The sequence below is a fragment of the Kogia breviceps genome, chromosome 11 (assembly GCF_026419965.1).
Source record: "Kogia breviceps isolate mKogBre1 chromosome 11, mKogBre1 haplotype 1, whole genome shotgun sequence".
Classification (NCBI taxonomy): Eukaryota; Metazoa; Chordata; class Mammalia; order Artiodactyla; family Physeteridae; genus Kogia; species Kogia breviceps.
In genome coordinates this window covers 2,529,941-2,547,420 of record NC_081320.1, presented here as the reverse complement: position 1 = coordinate 2,547,420, position 17,480 = coordinate 2,529,941, and the positions used below count along the sequence as shown (strand labels likewise).

The window sequence follows — 17,480 nt, the reverse complement described above, 5'->3', positions numbered from 1 at the left end:
TTGAAGAGTTGCTCAGTGCCCGACAGGCACACATCCAAATAGTAAGAAATTGTTTTTATTAAAGAATGAAACAAAAATTATTTTTTCTTTCAACTTATACATATTATTTTTTTCATAGGTTACTCTGCTGTTAGGGCATAAACGCTTATCAAGTTGCTTGAACCTAACTACTTAGTAAGCAGACATATTGAGTGTTTCTCTGACATAAGGGCACCATGGAACAATGTCTGAGACCCTGGGTGTGGTGAATGGAGAACATTTGGGTCTAGTCTGCTGGAGGATCTTCTCTTGCAGGTGTGGATGGCATGAGGTAGGGGTGTGTCCTGGCACCCAGACTCGGTCCCCACCCTTGCTTTAGTGACCGGCCTCACTTGTGCCCAGAGGGCCTCTGCTTTACGTAGGCTGCCTGCAGGAGTCACCAACTCAAGATAAAAGTGAGCGTGGCGGAAATCAAGATCAAAGACAATTCTTGACTTTTAAGTTAAAAAATGAAGACCAACCAAGCCAAACCCCAAACACCTCCATCCAGTTTCAGAAAAGGCAAAATCTGTGCACAGCACAATTGGGCAGAACTGGCCTGTCTGCTATTCACGTGCTCCAAGCCCTGCACCGCCCCGCAAGCCTGGATAAAGGGAAGGAAGGGAAGACAGGAGGCGGGGGCTGGAGTGGGGTCCTCGCCACGTCTGTCCTCGCCGGCGGGTCTGGGGGTCCCTGCTCTCAGTCCTGAGGGACGTCCCCGGAGGGCAAACAGGACCCCGGAGGCCCTGCTCACACAGCAGCCAGGACTGTAGATGACAGAGAAACGGGAGAGCTGGTGGCCGGTAGGAACCGCAACTCAGTGAACTCCAACCCGGACTGACTGAGGACAGACCGACCTCACCTGGAAATGACCACTTGATCTTCTCCATTAGGTGGAATGGAGCTCAAGGTCAAATTAAAAGTCACGTAAGAGAGAGGAAGATAATGTTTTTACATGTTGGAGTTTTTAGATAGAAAATGTCACGCCACTATCTGCTCCACGAGTTTACAAACTTTTTCTTTATAAGACTTGAAGAACCAAAAACTCTTTGAGACACAATATCTGAATCGGTAGAAGCTGTTTTGGGTATTTAGAAAATCTGAATATCAATGGAGATCCAAACTGACTGAGGGAGGTTAGTGTCCGCCCCCCCCCCCGCCCCCTCCCCGCCCCATTCATGTCTATTAAGAACCTTAGAAGGTGGAATTGTTTGCAAATAGGCTGTTTGCACTTGTAAGTAGTTAAGGATTTTGAGATCCTTTATTTATGATAGGCCCTAAATCCAGTCTTGGTGTCTTTATAAGAGGAAGGAGAGAGAGATTTGGACACAGAGAGACATGGGGGAGAACGTAACAGAGGCAAAGACTGGAGATCTGCTTCCACCAGCCGAGGGAAGCCCGGGGTTCTTCCCAGATCTTGGGAGAAAGTGCGACCCTGCTGGCCTCTTGATTTTGGACTTTTGATTTCCCCAAAAAACCACACGAGAATAAAATTCTGTTGTTTTAGGCAGATCTGGGTGATTTGTTACAGCAGAAACTAAGGTACTTATTGTTAGTCATAGGCAGTTCTGTGTTCTGTGCCCTGAGGGGCGTTGCACAAACAATGGCCCGTTTCCACATTCTCCGTTCAGCACACCTGTCTCGAGTGCCGGGCAAGTCTGGGAGCTCAGGACAGAGAAGAAAGTGGCCCAGATCCGTCCCCGCCCGCATGGAGCTCGGAGCTTTGTTAGAGACCAAAGTCCCGAGGAACCAAATCATATCACTGAAGGGGTGGATGGGTGTGGAGGTGAGTGACAGGGCAGGAAGGATGGAAACCAGGGGAGGTGGTGGCCCAAAGCTAAGAGCTCGTCCTTCCAGTGGAGGGACTGATCGGGGCTCCAGTGCTGAGGGGCTGGAATATGCCGAGTGGAGGACACGGCGACCTTGGCCAAGGGGTCCCAGTGGAAATGGACCATGAAAGTCCGACTGGACTTGCGGGTGAGGAAATGACAAGAAGTGCCAGAGCCAGCCCTTTCGAGGACTCGTGCTGTGACGGGAGCAGAAAAATAGAGAAGGAACTGGAGGGGGCCTTTTGGGTTAGTTTCTTTGTTTTTCCATTTAAGGATGAGGGTATCACAGCACCTCTCTGCTCAAAAACTAACCCTTTCTTTTGCTTCTGAACCCAACTCTGTTCCTTCTATTGGCCCGAGTGACCCTGCACGGGAGGACCCTTGCTGGCGCCCAGCTGGAAAGGTGGTGACACGCTGGCTGCAGCCGTCAGGCAGCCCTGGGGGGTGCGCGAGGGGCCGTCCTGCCCTGGGGACACTCAGGCCTGGCAGCGCCGGCTCCTGCCATTTCCCAGGAGAACCTGGAAATCCAGAGCATTCTGTAAAAACTCATCTTTCAATAGCAGCCTAGCTTTCTCAAAATGTTCCACAAGCTGCAGCAAAGCCATCGCCGTCTGGATCTGAGCTATGAGCCCTTCCTCCCGGTGCCGGGAGACGCCTGCTTCCCGGGACGTCTGGTGAACACGTGGTCCCGAGGCAGAGAAGCCGGGGCTGATGCCGGGGTTCCTGGGCCAGGCTGGGGGACCACCTGGCAGGGGAGCACGTGGCCGCACCTGTATGTGACCAGGAGCGGCCGTCAGTCTCTATCACGGGGTCGTCACCCCCCTTCTTCCTGGGCTGGGGCGATGATCGCTCCTGGGGCAGAGCCCCAGCCCCGGGTGGACACGACCTCTCGCTCCTTTGTCTGGGTCCCACTCAGCGCTGGACAGGCGGGTTGTGTGGTCAGCTGCCCGTCTGACCAGACAGCCAGGCCCAGAAAGCAGGCCTGTGGTCGGTGAGTCCCCGAGGGCAGCCTGGCCATGGCGTGAGTGGACCCGTGTTTGCTGGAGGACTGGACGTGACCCCAGGGCCTGTCTGCGGCCCAGCACTGCCTTCTGAAGGCTGCCTGGGAGCCGCTGTTCGTTTCTTCTTGCTCTTCTCTTGCAGTCCCTCTGCAGGCCCTGGGCTGGTTCTCTTCCTTCAGGTTGGATTTGCAAGACGACCCCGATCGAACTGTTGTTTTGTGTTTTGTTTTGTTTTTTTTAACTTTTCCGAACATTTCTACAATTCTTTTGGTAACAGATGGATTCCAGATAATCCGGTGCCAGACAACATTCAGCAGGAAAAAATGTTGTGCTAACTGTTCTATTTTGGTTGTGAGCTCTCTTCCTCTCTCCCCGCCCGAGCCAACATAAATCATACCTAAATCTCTGCCAGGGGGACGACCTCGGTAAACAGAAGCAGAGAGACAGACGGGCAGGGCCACGGCGAGGGGCCTGCAGGGCGGACGGAGCAGGAGGTTCAGTTGCCCGGCAGATGGCTGGGATGGGGGAGGTGGGGGGTAGAGGGGACTGGGCGGGGATCGCAGGCAGGAGGCCCCGCTCCAGCAGCCCTGCTTCTCAAAGGGCTGGTGACGACCTAGGGCAACAGGGCAGGCAAGTTGCAGGCCAAGGACCCGCCTGCCTGTCGCTCCGTCCTGGGCCCACGTCTGCTCACCGGTCCTGGGTGAAGAGGGACCCACTGACACGCCACCCACGCCACCCCCAGGGCCTGCAGGGGTACATGGCCTTCCAGGGTCACCTCTCCTGCTGAACGTCCGAAGCCCACTGAGAACAGAGAGTCCAGGAGCGTTTGGCTGGTCTCCCCTTTTAATCTGGGTGTGAAAACAGGTTGGCCTCGCTCCACGAACAAGCGGCAGACGTTTGACTGCCTTGCTTGCTGGGAAGCTGCATGTAAAACCCGATGGCCAGTCTCGACTTCACAGAGCTTGGGCAGCAACTGCAGGAAACCAGAAACACCTTTTTCAAAGCTACACGTACTCTCATTGTGGTGTAATTATAATAGTAAAAACTTGTAAACAGTTTAGATGTGCAATAATAGACGTCTTCATAAATTATGATTTACCCACGAGACAGGGACCAGGTAGGTAGCAACACAAGAATATTCTCCCTGGTCATATTAAGTGAAAAAAGGCAGATATAAAAATGCATATGTAACACAACTGCACTGATGTCACGTAAAAACACCTATCCAGGGCTTCCCTGGTGGCGCAGCGGTTGAGAGTCCGCCTGCCGATGCAGGGGACGCGGGTTCGTGCCCCGGTCCGGGAGGATCCCACATGCCGCGGAGCGGCTGGGCCCGTGCGCCATGGCCGCTGCGCCTGCGCGTCCGGAGCCTGTGCTCTGCAACGGGAGAGGCCACAACAGTGAGACGCCCGCATACCGCAAAAAAAAAAAAAAAAAAAAAAGCAACAAACAAACAACAAAAAAACACCTACCCATGTGCACAGAAAACAGACTGAAAGGATATACATCCAAACATCTAAGACGTCATTTTTTTTTTTTTTTTTCTTTTTTGGTGGTACGCGGGCCTCTCACTGCTGTGGCCTCTCCCTTTGCGGAGCACAGGCTCCGGACGCGCAGGCTCAGCGGCCATGGTTCACGGGCCCAGCCGCTCCACGGCATGTGGGATCTTCCCGGACCGGGCACGAACCTGTGTCCCCTGCATCCGCAGGCGGATTCTCAACCACTGCGCCACCAGGGAAGCCCAAAGACGTCATCTTTAGATGATAAAATTGCAGGTAATGTTTATAATAATTATTATTATTTTTGTTTTGATTTTTAATTAATTTTTATCGGAGTATAGTTGCTTTACAATGTTGTGTTAGTTTAATTTTTATTATTTTGTTAATTTTTTTTCTGGTTTCCTTTCTTTAACAAATCTTTGTTATTTCTATAATAAAAACATTTCAACGTATGCATCTGCATTCGTATTAGGCACATTTGCATGAAAGTCAATCAGCAGGAATGATTAAAGAATTTCAAGACCACCTCAACGTTTGTTCTTGACTGGAAGTAAAAGACAGGCCCATTTATACACTGACTTTTATTCCACTATAAATACTACCTGGATCAGGTTTTATTTTTTATTTACTTTTTAAATTTTTATTTATTAATTTATTTATTTTTGGCTGTGTTGGGTCTTCGTTGCTGCACACAGGCTTTCTCTAGTTGTGTCGAGCTGGGGCTACTCTTCATTGCGGTGCATGGGCTTCTCATTGCCATGGCTTCCCTCATTGCAGAGCACGGGCTCTAGGCGCATGGGATTCAGTAGTTGTGGCGCGCGGGCTCAGTAGTTGTGGCTCGTGGGCTCTAGAGCACAGGCTCTGTAGTTGTGGTGCAAGGGCTTAGTTGCTCCACGGCATGTGGGATCTTCCCGGACCGGGGCTCGAACCCGTGTCCCCTCCATTGGCAGGTGGATTCTCAAGCCTGGCGACACACACGTGCCACAGAGGGGAAAAACGGTTCCACCGTGTAGAAAACTGGACAAGTTGGAGGCAAAGGTTTTAACTCAAGCCAAGTTCAGAGACCTGCTGAGCCAGGAAAACACAAGGAACAGAGGGGCTAAGACCACATTTTTCACACGTTTCTTTGGCAGCAAATTTAAGAGATGAGTGGCCACCAGACCGTCTGCCTTCCTAAGTGCATGCCGGGGTGGCCCCATGCCAAGGCAAGAACGAATCAGGCCCGCACCGTCCTCATGTCCTCACCTGGGGTCTTCACCCTAAAGGGGGCCCTATTTGTGCTGATGTCCAGGGAGCTCAAACAGCTCAACAGCTCTTGCTTCCTTGAGGACCAGCTCGTCTCTGAATTTGGACACAGGTCATCATGACACGCTTTTGCTTCCCCTAGTCTGTGAAATCCGGGTCACCTGTCTTATTGGTTGCCCATCAGCACCCCCTTAGGCACTGGGTGCACTGGGTGCACAACGGGGGCGGCCTAAGCCCAGCTGAGTAACAGGTGGGTGGTTTGCTGTGGCCCCTGTGGCCGAAATAATGCCTGGACCTCGCGACCAGCAGCCCAAACCCCAGGCCTGTGCTGTGTTTCCTGCGTTACCTCAATGTCCTGACACAGGGCTCCGGAGCTGGGTGGCATCTCAACTCTCACTTTATAGACCATGAGGCTTGGCTTGGAAAAGTCCAGTGCGTGCTAATAGCCACACAGCTGTAAAGCAGAGACTGACCCTCGGGTCCCTCCCTCCCTGGCCATTCTGCCTTCTCTTTTTGGTGACCATCTCCACTCCCCAGTAAGAATGGTGACAGTTCAGGGGACTGTCCCATCACCTGGGTGATTTAACAGGAGAATCTCAGTTCACCCGTGTCCACACCTGCTAGGGGACCAACCGGCTCGTTCAGCAGTCCCGCCGCATGCAGGCTCCTTGCAGTGAGGCTGCTCGCCTGGCCTGCTCTGCCCCGGCGGGCCTGCGTGAACCCAGAGCATCCTTTACGGCTTCGCCAGGGCCCTGCCTGAGCTCCCCCAGCCCCGGAGCGGCCTCCTTTCTCAGGCCTGGCCCTCTCTTTAGCGCACATTAGAAGCTCTTTTGGACTCCCAGTTTTAGAACCGAACAGAAAAATGATGACTGAAGAATTCTGTTCGCGGTGCATTTTGGCCAAGCAGCCCGGGGCTTCTCTGAGGTACAGAAGCAGCTCGTTCCCTGGGCCTGCCCACGTTCACACGTGGGTCCGCGACGGGAGACGAAAGTAGCTCGGCGGGTTCAGGGCTAAGATTGGGCCCATGAGACCACATAAAATAGTTGGTCACCACATACTTTTTCCGAAGCCCTGGCATGGAAAGTTTGACTTGACATTTGTGGAAGTGGTCCTGAGCTTCGAATTTTTAGGAAAAGAGCAAGCGCGGTCGAGTCATTGTCCATATCTCCTGTCCTTGAGGGGCGTCCTGACCCGGGGTGAGGGTCCTGACCTGGGGTCGGGGTGCGTGGAGACCCGTGAAGCCAAGCACGTGATGCCCTTGACGGTTTCTGAATAGGTGGGCAATTCAGTTACGTTGGAGGATCAGAGAAAGTCTGAGGAAAGGACTTTGGGTTTTGTTGTTCATTTTTGAAAAGCATATCTTTTCTGAGCACTTGGCAGTTTAAGTTCTGGCCATCATCAATCACATACCTCGGGCTCAGAAATCATGGAAATGCATGAAAAATGTTCATTAGTTTTTCTCAGAACAGGAAAGGGATTCTTTGAGATGGAAACCGACCGGAACTATTAAGAACATCAGCCTACATTCACGTCTCTATTTTTCAGTCACTGGAAGGAAAAATACAGTACACTTTTCACTTTGCTTGGCTGAGATAAAGAGCACTGTTAGAGGAATACACACGTTCCACTAGAGACATCTGTGGATCTGTATCTGTGGGTACCTCCCTGGCCCGTGAGATCCATAAACGTCTGTACCAATGGAACCAAGAGCCTGATCCATCAAACAACTGCCGGGTCCATTTCCCATTTACGCGTTTTTCACACTGTGCTAAGATACACATGGCACAAAACTCACCGTCTTAACCATTTCCGAGTGTGCAGTTCAGTGGTGCTAAGTACATCTACGATATCGTGCAACCACCATCCACCTCCAGGACTTGTTCATGTGCCCAAAAGGAAGTACAGAAATCCTGTACCTACTAAACACTAACTCACCACCACCCTCTGCCCTGAGTGCCTGGCACCCACCCTTCTGCTTTCTGTCTTTCTGAATCTGTCTATTCTAGGGACCTCATATAAAAGGAATAACACAGTATTTGCCCTTTTGTGACTGGCTTACTTCACTCAGCATAAAGTCTTAAAAAGTTTATCCACGTCATAGCTGGTATCCGAATTTCCTTCCTTTTTAAGGCTGAGTAATATTCCATTGTAGGCACAGCCCACATTTTGTTTATTCGTTCATCTGTAGATAGAGACTTTGTTGCTTCCACTTAGGGCCACTGAATGATGCTCCTATAAATATGGGGTACAAACATCTGTTTGAGTTCCTGCTTTTGATTCTTTTGGGTTTATTCCCCAAAGTGGAATTGCTGGATCATGTGGTAACTCTATGTTTAATTTTTTAAACATTTATTTGTTTTATTTTTATTTATTTTTGGCTGTGTTGGGTCTTTTTTGCTGTGGGCTTTCTCTAGTTGCGGCGAGCAGGGGCTACTCTTCGTTGCGGTGCGCGGGCTTCTCATCGCGCTGGCTTCTCTTGTTGCGGAGCACGGGCTCTAGGCGTGCGGGCTTCAGTAGTTGTGGCACGTGGGCTCAGTAGTTGTGGCACGTGGGCTCAGTAGATGTGGCTCCCGGGCTCTAGAGCGCAGGCTCAGTGGTTGTGGCGCGCGGGCTCAGTTGCTCTGCGACACGTGGGATCCTCCCGGAGCAGGGCTGGAACCCGTGTCCCCTGCGTTGGCAGGCGGATCCCTCATCACTGCGCCCCGGGAAGCCCCAGTGTGTACTGTTTTGAGGAAGGGTTCCCCAGGTGCTGCACCGTTTTGTGCTCCCACCAGCAAAGCACAAGTCTTCCAACGTTGACTCCTTCAGCAGGCCCTTCACTGCCTGCCTCTTGCTGGCTTAGAATTAGAATTTGTTTGAAATGATAGTTTACTGAGTATTAGATGTTCTGCCGTTGCCTTGTTTGTCTTCTCTGACTGCAATTTAGACACGTCTCTGCACCCCAGCCTCAAAGAGGATGACCTCTCTTCAGACATTTTGGGTTCCAAGAAAACAAATGAAAACTTGGGAATTGGGTGTTTTGGAGGAATGAGTTTTCACCTCCGCCTTCCCGGAACCCACTGCATTCTTCAGGCCCCCTGGGTCTTCTGAACACTCAGGCCAAAGGATCCTGAAGCTATTTTTCTAACCACAATTATCCGAATCGTGTTTTGTTTTCCATTTCCTTCCCAAGCAGTCAACTCGAGTCACTTAGGTTTTGCGGGGCAGCAAAGCCCTTCGGGTCAGGAGCACCTCCCCGGGCTGGGGTCTGAGGGCCGTCCTCTGGCTTGAGGCCGCTCCGTAGCTTCAACATTCAGCGCCCCATGTCCCTCACCTGAGTGCAGGGTCTGCCTGGTGTTGTGTGGAGGGCCAGGGAGGGGGGCCAGGCTGCTAGGTGTCCCCCCGGTCACTCAGAGAAACTGGTGTGATGCTTCTTCTCCAGTGTGGATCAGGAGCCCTCCCCGAGCCCGCAGTGTTTACCGGGCATCAGACGTCATCAGTATCTGGGAGAACTTTGCCTGGGCAGGAAGCTTAAAAGTCAGCACCTGCCGTAAAGATAGTGAAAGGGCACCCCTGTGCCTCGTTCGTGCTTTCATAAGAAGTGCATCCTGCTCGCAGGGCTGAAGTGAAGCTGGCAGACTGAGCTTTGCGATTAGAAGTGCGTGGAACACGAGAAACTGTCAGTGACAGAGGGACATTTTGGTGGTGCGTGGCCTCTTCCAGGAAGCGAATCCAGCGTCCTCGTTATGCTGAGGAAACCACCTCCAAGTCCCCGGAACTCATCAGCCGCCACCCCTGTCATCCTTCTGAGAAAGTTAGGAGAGGGAGGGGCAGGATCTTTCGCCCACCTTTATTTTTTTCTTATCAATGTAAAATCTTTGCCCCCAAAGATGGACCACTTACAATGAAAGGCTAAAAAGTAACAGGAAAATCAAAGCAACAGATGCTTCACCTAGGCTGGGGAAGGGTGAGGAGGTGTATTACAGGACACCTGTGATGATAAAATTACAAAAGCGTGTCACAGGACACAGGGAGCCTGCTTCCCAGGGCCTCTTTCCCTTTGATGATGGTCTCACTAGGTCCCTTGATGTCCACACACTTGCAGGGAGGCGATATCTCTGCTTTTCCAGCGATGAAAGCTGCCCCAGACCTCCTTTCCGTGAAGTCATTTGGCAGAATTTGCATGTTTTTTCGTATCAGTAATTGAAGTGGAATCTCTTAAAATAGGCTTTGGGGACTCAGTGACACAGCAGCTAAGTGCTGTATAAAAATAGACAGGCGTGCGGGGTCTGTGCTGGCCCTGACACATGCTCACCGCCCCTTCTCGGCTGTCAGCGCCTCGGGCCTCCCACCTCCTCCCTGTTACCCACGTCCCTCTCGACTCCACTCGCTCTTTTCCCCATAGCAGAACCCCCGAACGAGTTCTGGACAGGGCACCATAAATAAAACCCAGCCACCAGGTTTCCGAAGCCTGGCATTTGGAGACTAAGGCACATGGTTAGATAGTCACTCATTAGAAACATGATACAGGTGTGTGGTTAGTCTGGGTCTCTGTGTACAATTGACCCCAAGATTAGGATAGCACGATGTAACTTAGAACAGTCTAGCAAAGCAGGGACATCTTAAGTTTGAGTATGTTTTGAGGTAGCTGGTTGTTGTTACTGCTGTTGTTTTTCTGGGACTTTGATACTAAGCTCTCCCTCCTTATTTCTGAGCAGGTATAAAGAAACCTTCACCTGGCCAGCGTTCTGGCCACTCCAGGTCCACCATGACCAGCTGTGTGGGTTGTGCACTGCTCAAGACCAGAGGGCATGATTCTCGTGACTATGAGGTTAACGGTGTCTCCTGGAGTGCTGTGGTGGGACAGCCCTCCCACCCGTAATTTCCTCGATCTCCTCTCCCCAGTTCTTTCTGTTCGGTAGATCCTGATGTGGTGGCTGGTATGTAGGAATGGTGAGGGCTTCAGGAAATGGGAAGTTTGAACCAGAAGGAGCTTTCTTGCCCTCCCTTCTGTCTGATTTCTTGTTGTGTTTCTTTGTCACCCATGCCATCTCCATTTTGCGTGTAATTGACCCAATTTTGTTCTAGGATGTTGGAGAACTCACCAAGGACTACTGGCAAAAGAGAGTTCTCCCTGTATCACACTTTCTTCTCCTACCTGGACCCCTGCTATCCATCTACCTGAGAGACATAAGGATGTAGATAAGGGTCTCTTTAATTATTTTCTCAACTTCATTTTCTCTGTTTGCTCTTTCTGGAACACCTATGATCTTGAATGAAGCCACACATTTTCTTAGTTTTTTCTTCTCTATTTTTCCTTCTTTTGTCTTTTTATTCTGTTTTCTATGAGTTTCTTTAATTTTTAACTTCCAGCCTCTTTAAACTGAATTTTCATTTTTCCTATCATAAATTTATTATTATTATTATTATTTTGTGGTACACAGGCCTCTCACTGCTGTGGCCTCTCCCGTTGCAGAGCACAGGCTCCGGACACACAGGCTCAGTGGCCATGGCTCACAGGCCCAGCCGCTCTGCGGCATGTGGGATCTTCCCGGACCGGGGCACAAACCCATGTCCCCTGCATCAGCAGGCAGATTCTCAACCACTGTGCCACTAGGGAAGCCCATAAATTTATTTTTTTAAATCTCTGTTTTGATCTTTGAATGTTCCTTTTCATTGAATCCTATTCTTGTTTCATGAATATAATATATTAATGAATATATTATATATATTATATATAATGAATATATATAATGAATATATAATGAATATAATATCTAGCTCTCAGCATATTAATTTTAGCTATTACAAAAAAATCCTTCTACTTCTGCATTTTTTTCTGTTTTTTTTTATGAGCTGGTTTTCTAGTGCTTGGTTTAATTGCTACCTGTTACATTAGAGATTTTACATTCATAAACTTCAAGATTTCAGAAGCCTTAGGTAAATCCCCTTTATTTTATAGCATAATAGTACTCATTTTATATAAGCCAAAATTGCCCTTGGAAAAGAAGATCAAATTCCATTTTTGATCCACTGTAATTCAATTTTGATTATTAAAGGTCTGATACTTTAAGAACTAGAACTTCCATTTTGAAAAGTCTGAAGTATACACTTCTAGTACTACACTCTAAAATGTTCTTAAAAATAAATATTCTTGGATTGACTTAGTTTAACATTTTGTTCTTTGTTGCCAGAGATCATCTTGCAAGGAAGCATGCTGCTTGTCATTGTGGCAAAGAAGTGTAGAGTAGAAACAGGAGGGAAGAGAACGAGGCTGGGGTGGTGAAGAGGCTTAGACATTAGCTCCAGAAATAGGAGATGGACGTGGTTTGCCTGGGCTGGAAGGTTTATCCCCATGGAGAACCAGGCGGAATCGCAGGCATCGTGAAACTCTTACTACGTGCCCAGCGTGTGGGTGAAAAGCTCTTAGATTACCTTGTTTATTCATTACAATTTTATGATCTATTTTTCTTCTTTTGATGAAGAAACGGATGCTCAGGGAGGTGAAGTAAAATGCTTAATTTTACAGAGTTAATTTACTGGTTCTCGCAAGTGATGGAGTTGGCGTTCAAGCCTAGTTTTGCTCAAGTCCAAACCCTGGAACACAGTCCAGCCTCCAGACTGGATGATAAAGTGGACATTGATTCTGGTGACTTCGGGAAGAGGAGACGGAAATAGAGCGACTGATGCCTTACTCAGAAATGTGTGTTTTTGTACATTTCACTTTTTAAAAACAGATTAAAAAAAAACCTAATTAATTAATTAATTTTATTTTTGGCTGCGTTGGGTCTTCGTTGCTGCGCACGGGCTTTCTCTAGTTGCCGAGAGCGAGGGCTATTCCTCGTTGCGGTGCGTGGGCTTCTCATTGCGGTGGCTTCTCTTGTTGTGGAGCACGGGCTCTAGGCGCACGGGCTTTGGTAGTTGTGGCACGCGGGCTCAGCAGTTGTGGCGCACGGGCTTAGTTGCTCCTCGGCATGTGGGATCTTCCCGGACCAGGGATCAAACCTGTGTCCCCTGCATTGGCAGGCGGATTCTTAGCCACTGCGCCACCAGAGAAGTCCCTGTACATTTCACTTTTGGACTTCTGGTCCCAATCAGGCAATACCAGCTTTTCAAAGAGTTGCTGAAACCCCAGGATCTTCCTATTTATGATGCAGTTTTCGTTGTGATTATGCTTGAACTCTCCTCTAAAACAAGCAGCAGGTTTTTATTGCCTCTTATCTAGGGCATAGCTTTCACAAATCCACACCACTTGGGCCCTTCAGAGGCAGCTGGGTTCTGGGCGTTGTCAGCCGGCTGCTTTGCTGATGGTTCTTCCAAGGTGATAAACTGTGCACGAGGGCTCCCTTCAGACCGTGGTCCCGTGAGCGCATGACCCACCTGGGTGTGTGTGTACGGAGATTAGAAACTTTTCAAGGATTTCACTCTCAAAGAAGGAAAGTATGAACATGAAAACCCAGTTTAGGTCCAGTGCTGGCACATTTGGCAAAATCAGAAGCAGAAAGGCAAACCTGTCCTGTTGGAAGATGGTTTGTAATATTGAATTACCAGGATATACTATTTTCTCTTGTACACTTTCACCAACTTGGGCTTGATCATTCGTTGCACACGGTACTGGGATCAGAATTCCTGAACCATAAATGGCAAGCGACCAGCTGGCAAAGGAGAGCACAATGTCCCCCGCTTCCAGTGAATGGGAGAGTCCCTTCCCTGGGCTATAGACAATTTAAACACACCACGGAAGCCTGACTTCGAAGTTTTAAAATTCCGGCACAGAATCATCTTTATTCCTGTGTGTTCTGCCTGAAGCTCCTGAAGTTGGAACCAGCCTGGTTCCCTCCCGTTGCCTCCTCAGGGGTGGAGAGCTCATGAAAGCATCACGGCTGGGTCCCCAGGAGGGTAGAGTGGCTGCCTGTCAGGGACTCGTTGGACTGTCTCTTCCTGGAAATTCCATTTTTGCTTCAAAAACCAGGCCCACGTTTGCAGGGAAGAGCTTGCAGATAGAATCTGTGGCCTCTGCGGTTTGTAGCAAAGCGCGCTTCGCCTATCTGGGGGGCGAATGAACGTCCTGATCTTGCTGGCAGGCAGGCCGCAGAGGGGAGCTGACGGCCTGAGCCGTTATTATAAATAGTCAGTCCTGCTCTCCAAAGAGAGGCCTGTGCGGCTATCTCACGTCGCATGTTAGCAGACTTCTAGAGAGAGCAACAGTTTCCAGTTGCCTTTTTGATAAACATATTCTTGGAAAGGGCAGCTTGCTACCTAACGAGGGACCCTGGGAAAGATATTTTGAGCACATCTGAGGCCGGCTGGCTGTACTCTTTGTGTCCACTGTTTGAAGGACGCTAGTTCAGTCCTCAAAAGCGATGAGTTAGGGTCCAACCGGCAGTTTTTATCAACATCTGCACAGCCATCTAATTTTGGGTCAGGTGGGGAGCAGGACCCCGGGGTAACCGGAGGTGGGGTCCGGCTGCTTACTGCTCAAAAGCCAATGAAGAGGCCAGGTTGGTGGAAAGGAAAGTTTGCTCTTTTGGAGGCCCCTCTGACAATCAGGGGGCAGGAGCTTTTATAGGCGGAGGGAGGGGCTCCGTGCAGAAACAGCACGGGCAGCTCCGGCAGTCACCTTGAATTTGGTCATCGGTGGTGTGACCAGCGTACTCTTGACTGTTTTAGGTACAGCTCATCTTCAGTTCCAGGCTCAGTTTGTTCCCATTTCCTTGAGGCCAGTTCTCGGAATTGTGGCAGCTTATGTCACGGCTACAGTCTGGTCATCACGTAGTTAACTTCTTCCACCGGGTGGAGGTTTCAGTACCTACAAGACAGCTCCCAGGATATGGCTCAGAATATTATCTAGAGCCCTCGAGGAGGAGCTAAAGCTCCTTGACTTTGCTTACTGACTACACAATTATTATTTAATCATAAACTATTGTCCTGTTTGACTGCTTTTCTTTGTTTTTGCATTTTCTCACTTCTCTGATTAAACTTATTCTTTGGTGAAAGATTTTCCACAGACAAAAGCAGGCAGAGAACTTGACAAGGGCCAGGACCCTAGGGTCCTGCTTTGTTTCACCAGGACGTGGGACTTTCCCAGGCCTTTTCTCAGCCTGGATGTTCCCGGCTACCATGATCTTACAGCTACAGGGATGTGAGGAAAGCGGTAAGGGGATCTCTTTCAAGCCCACAGCCCTGATTTCTGCTCTGTCACCTTTCAGCTGTCCGTTTATCTGAACTATCTTATTTGTTGACACCCAGCACACACACGGTCAGGCCTTTCTCTGGCGGACGCTTGAGAATCAGTTATGTGATGGGTCCCAGTTACACGCTCTCTGGGGCATTTCAGGGCTCTGTGTGTGTGTGTGTGTGTGCGCGTGTGTGCGCGTGCGCGCGTGTGTGCGTGTGCGTGTCTCTGAGGCACTGTTAACCCTCATCGCCCACCTGACCCTTTGAGGCTGCTGTTCCTCCCTCATCACAGCCCCACCCTTGAGGTTTAGGTATTTCTCTCAGCCCCAAATCACTGGATTCACAGGGAAATTTTCCACCTGAGCCTTAAATCCACCCTTCAATTTCAGGAGTAAATGAGTCTCCTGGAACTTTCTTTTTTTATAAATTTATTTATTAATTTATTTTTGGCTGCGTTGGGTCTTCACTGCTGCACACGGGCTTTCTCTAGTTGCGGTGAGTGGGGGCTACTCTTCGTTGCGGTGCGCGGGCTTCTCATTGCGGTGGCTTCTCTTGCAGCAGAGCACGGGCTCTAGGTGCAGGGGCTTCACTAGCTGTGGCTCTCGGGCTTCAGTAGGTGTGGCTTGCGGGCTAAGTAGTTGTGGCTCACGGGCTCAGTAGTTATGGCTAGCGGGTTCTAGAGCGTTGGCTCAGTCGTTGCGGTGCACGGGCTTAGCTGCTCCGCGGCATGTGGGATCTTCCCAGACCAGGGCTCGAACCAATGTCCGAAGCATTGGCTGGTGGATTCTTAACCACTGCGCCACCAGGGAAGCCCTCCTGGAACTTTCTTATATTGGGAATTTCCTCAGTAAGTCCCCAGAAAATTTCTGGACTGACTTGACCATTATTGTGAATAGATAATCCCCTGCCCGGGCCAAGAGCGATCTGCAGGGGTGACCACTGATATTTTCCACTTTGTAACCCTGTCCTCCCTCACTCCAGGCCCCCTCCTCCCTCTACTCACTTCCCACCTGTTTCACTTTTAATGCAGTTATATTGAATCATATAAAATGGCCAGTTCTGAAGTTCAAAATTGTATAATATTGGGAATTTCATGTAGTTCAACCCAGTATTTTTGTCAAATGGTAAAACAATCTCTAGAATTCCTTCCCAATCTTCTGTTTTAGATCTTCACTCTCTCTCTCTCTCTCTCTCTCTCTCTCTCTCTCTCTCTCTCTCTCTCTCTCTCTCTCTCTCTCTCTCACACACACACACACACACAGACACACAGACACACATCAAACTCTCTTCCTGAGGAATAACGTTTCTGAGAAGTTATCTCAAACAAACATCAGAATAATGCTAACATCACGGTAACTTAATTACGGTTGACTTTTGCCCAGCCCTCCCCAGCTAAGTGATAAACGCCCTCAAATCCAAGTAGGGTATTTTAATGCCCCATTGTAATCTCAGAGATCACAGTATGAATGCTTCAATTTCTCCATTTATAGGTTTAGATACATATGAAAGGGAAAAGCAGGCACGTTGGTAATAAAGCAAAGTCAACAATGAGATGGTCAAACAAATGAAAGAATTCAACATCCGCTCTTACATTCTGAATACGTTTTTAATAAAACATCAGTGTTCTGTCACCTCCTCTATTCTGCAGAAATCAACACGTTACGATTTACTTTAGGCCTTTTCTTCTTCTTGCTCAAATTCCCGTTTGAATTTTATGTGATCAGGTTGGTGAGTGGCCCAACAAAGCACTTGTGCTCAGAGATGGAGACGTGGGCAGCGAGGAAAGAGCACGATCGCACGGGCTCTCCGTGCGGAAAATGCGTTCGCAAAAGTCCAGGTAATTTTCCTTGTTTGGGTGTTGGATGAAACCATCGCAAGAGCATTGAAACTGAGCCAATTAACAATTTTAGAAAATGAGGCGCTTCACTGGCGGCGCAGTGGTTGCTAGTCCGTCTGCCGATGCAGGGGACGCGGGTTCGTGCCCCGGTCTGGGAAGATCCCACGTGCCGCGGAGCAGCTGGGCCCGTGAGCCGTGGCCGCTGCGCCTGCGCGTCCGGAGCCTGTGCTCCACAACGGGAGAGGCCGCGGCGGTGAGAGGCCCGCGTACCGCAAAAAAAAAAAAAGAAAGAAAAAAAGAAAATGAGAACCAGACATTCTTTTTTTTTTTTTTTTTTTTGCTGCAGGCTTGCAGGATCTTAGTTCCCCTACCAGGGATGGAACCCGTGCCCCCTGCAGTGGGAACTCAGAGTCCCAACCACTGGACTGCCAGGGAAGCCCCCTGACACGTGTTCTAACAAAACAAAACAGTCCAAACCAGTCTCTTGTCAGTGTGTCGAGGTCAGGTTCTCCCCGTCTGCAAGAATCTCTTTTCTTGCTGAGTCTGTTTTTCCATTTAGCCTTTAATGAGTATCTTTGAAGCAATTCTGATATTTAGAAAAACAAAACCCCAAAACCCCACTTCATTCCTTATTGTCCAAAGGAAGTAGAACGTTTGCAATATGTTTACTTTTTCACAAGGTTGAGAAAGGAAAGATCTTATCAATAAAGAAAGGAGGGCTTTTTTTCTTTTACGAGTTGTAAATGAATGCTTCTATAATAGTCTCAATACTTAACATTAGCATCTAGAATCCTAATGCTAACTCGAGTGGGAGTGGTTTGGACTGTGACACGATAGGGAAAACGAGAGCAAGGAATGGGTAGGAGAAAAGTGAATCCCAAACCCTCTCTACCTC

General features: G+C 49.3%; 1 protein-coding gene across 3 annotated transcripts in view; it reads right to left on the bottom strand.

The window, feature by feature from the left end:
• Positions 1-17,480, bottom strand: part of FHL2 (four and a half LIM domains 2) — a 110,336-nt gene that overhangs the window by 88,112 nt on the left and 4,744 nt on the right. The window lies entirely within an intron of this gene.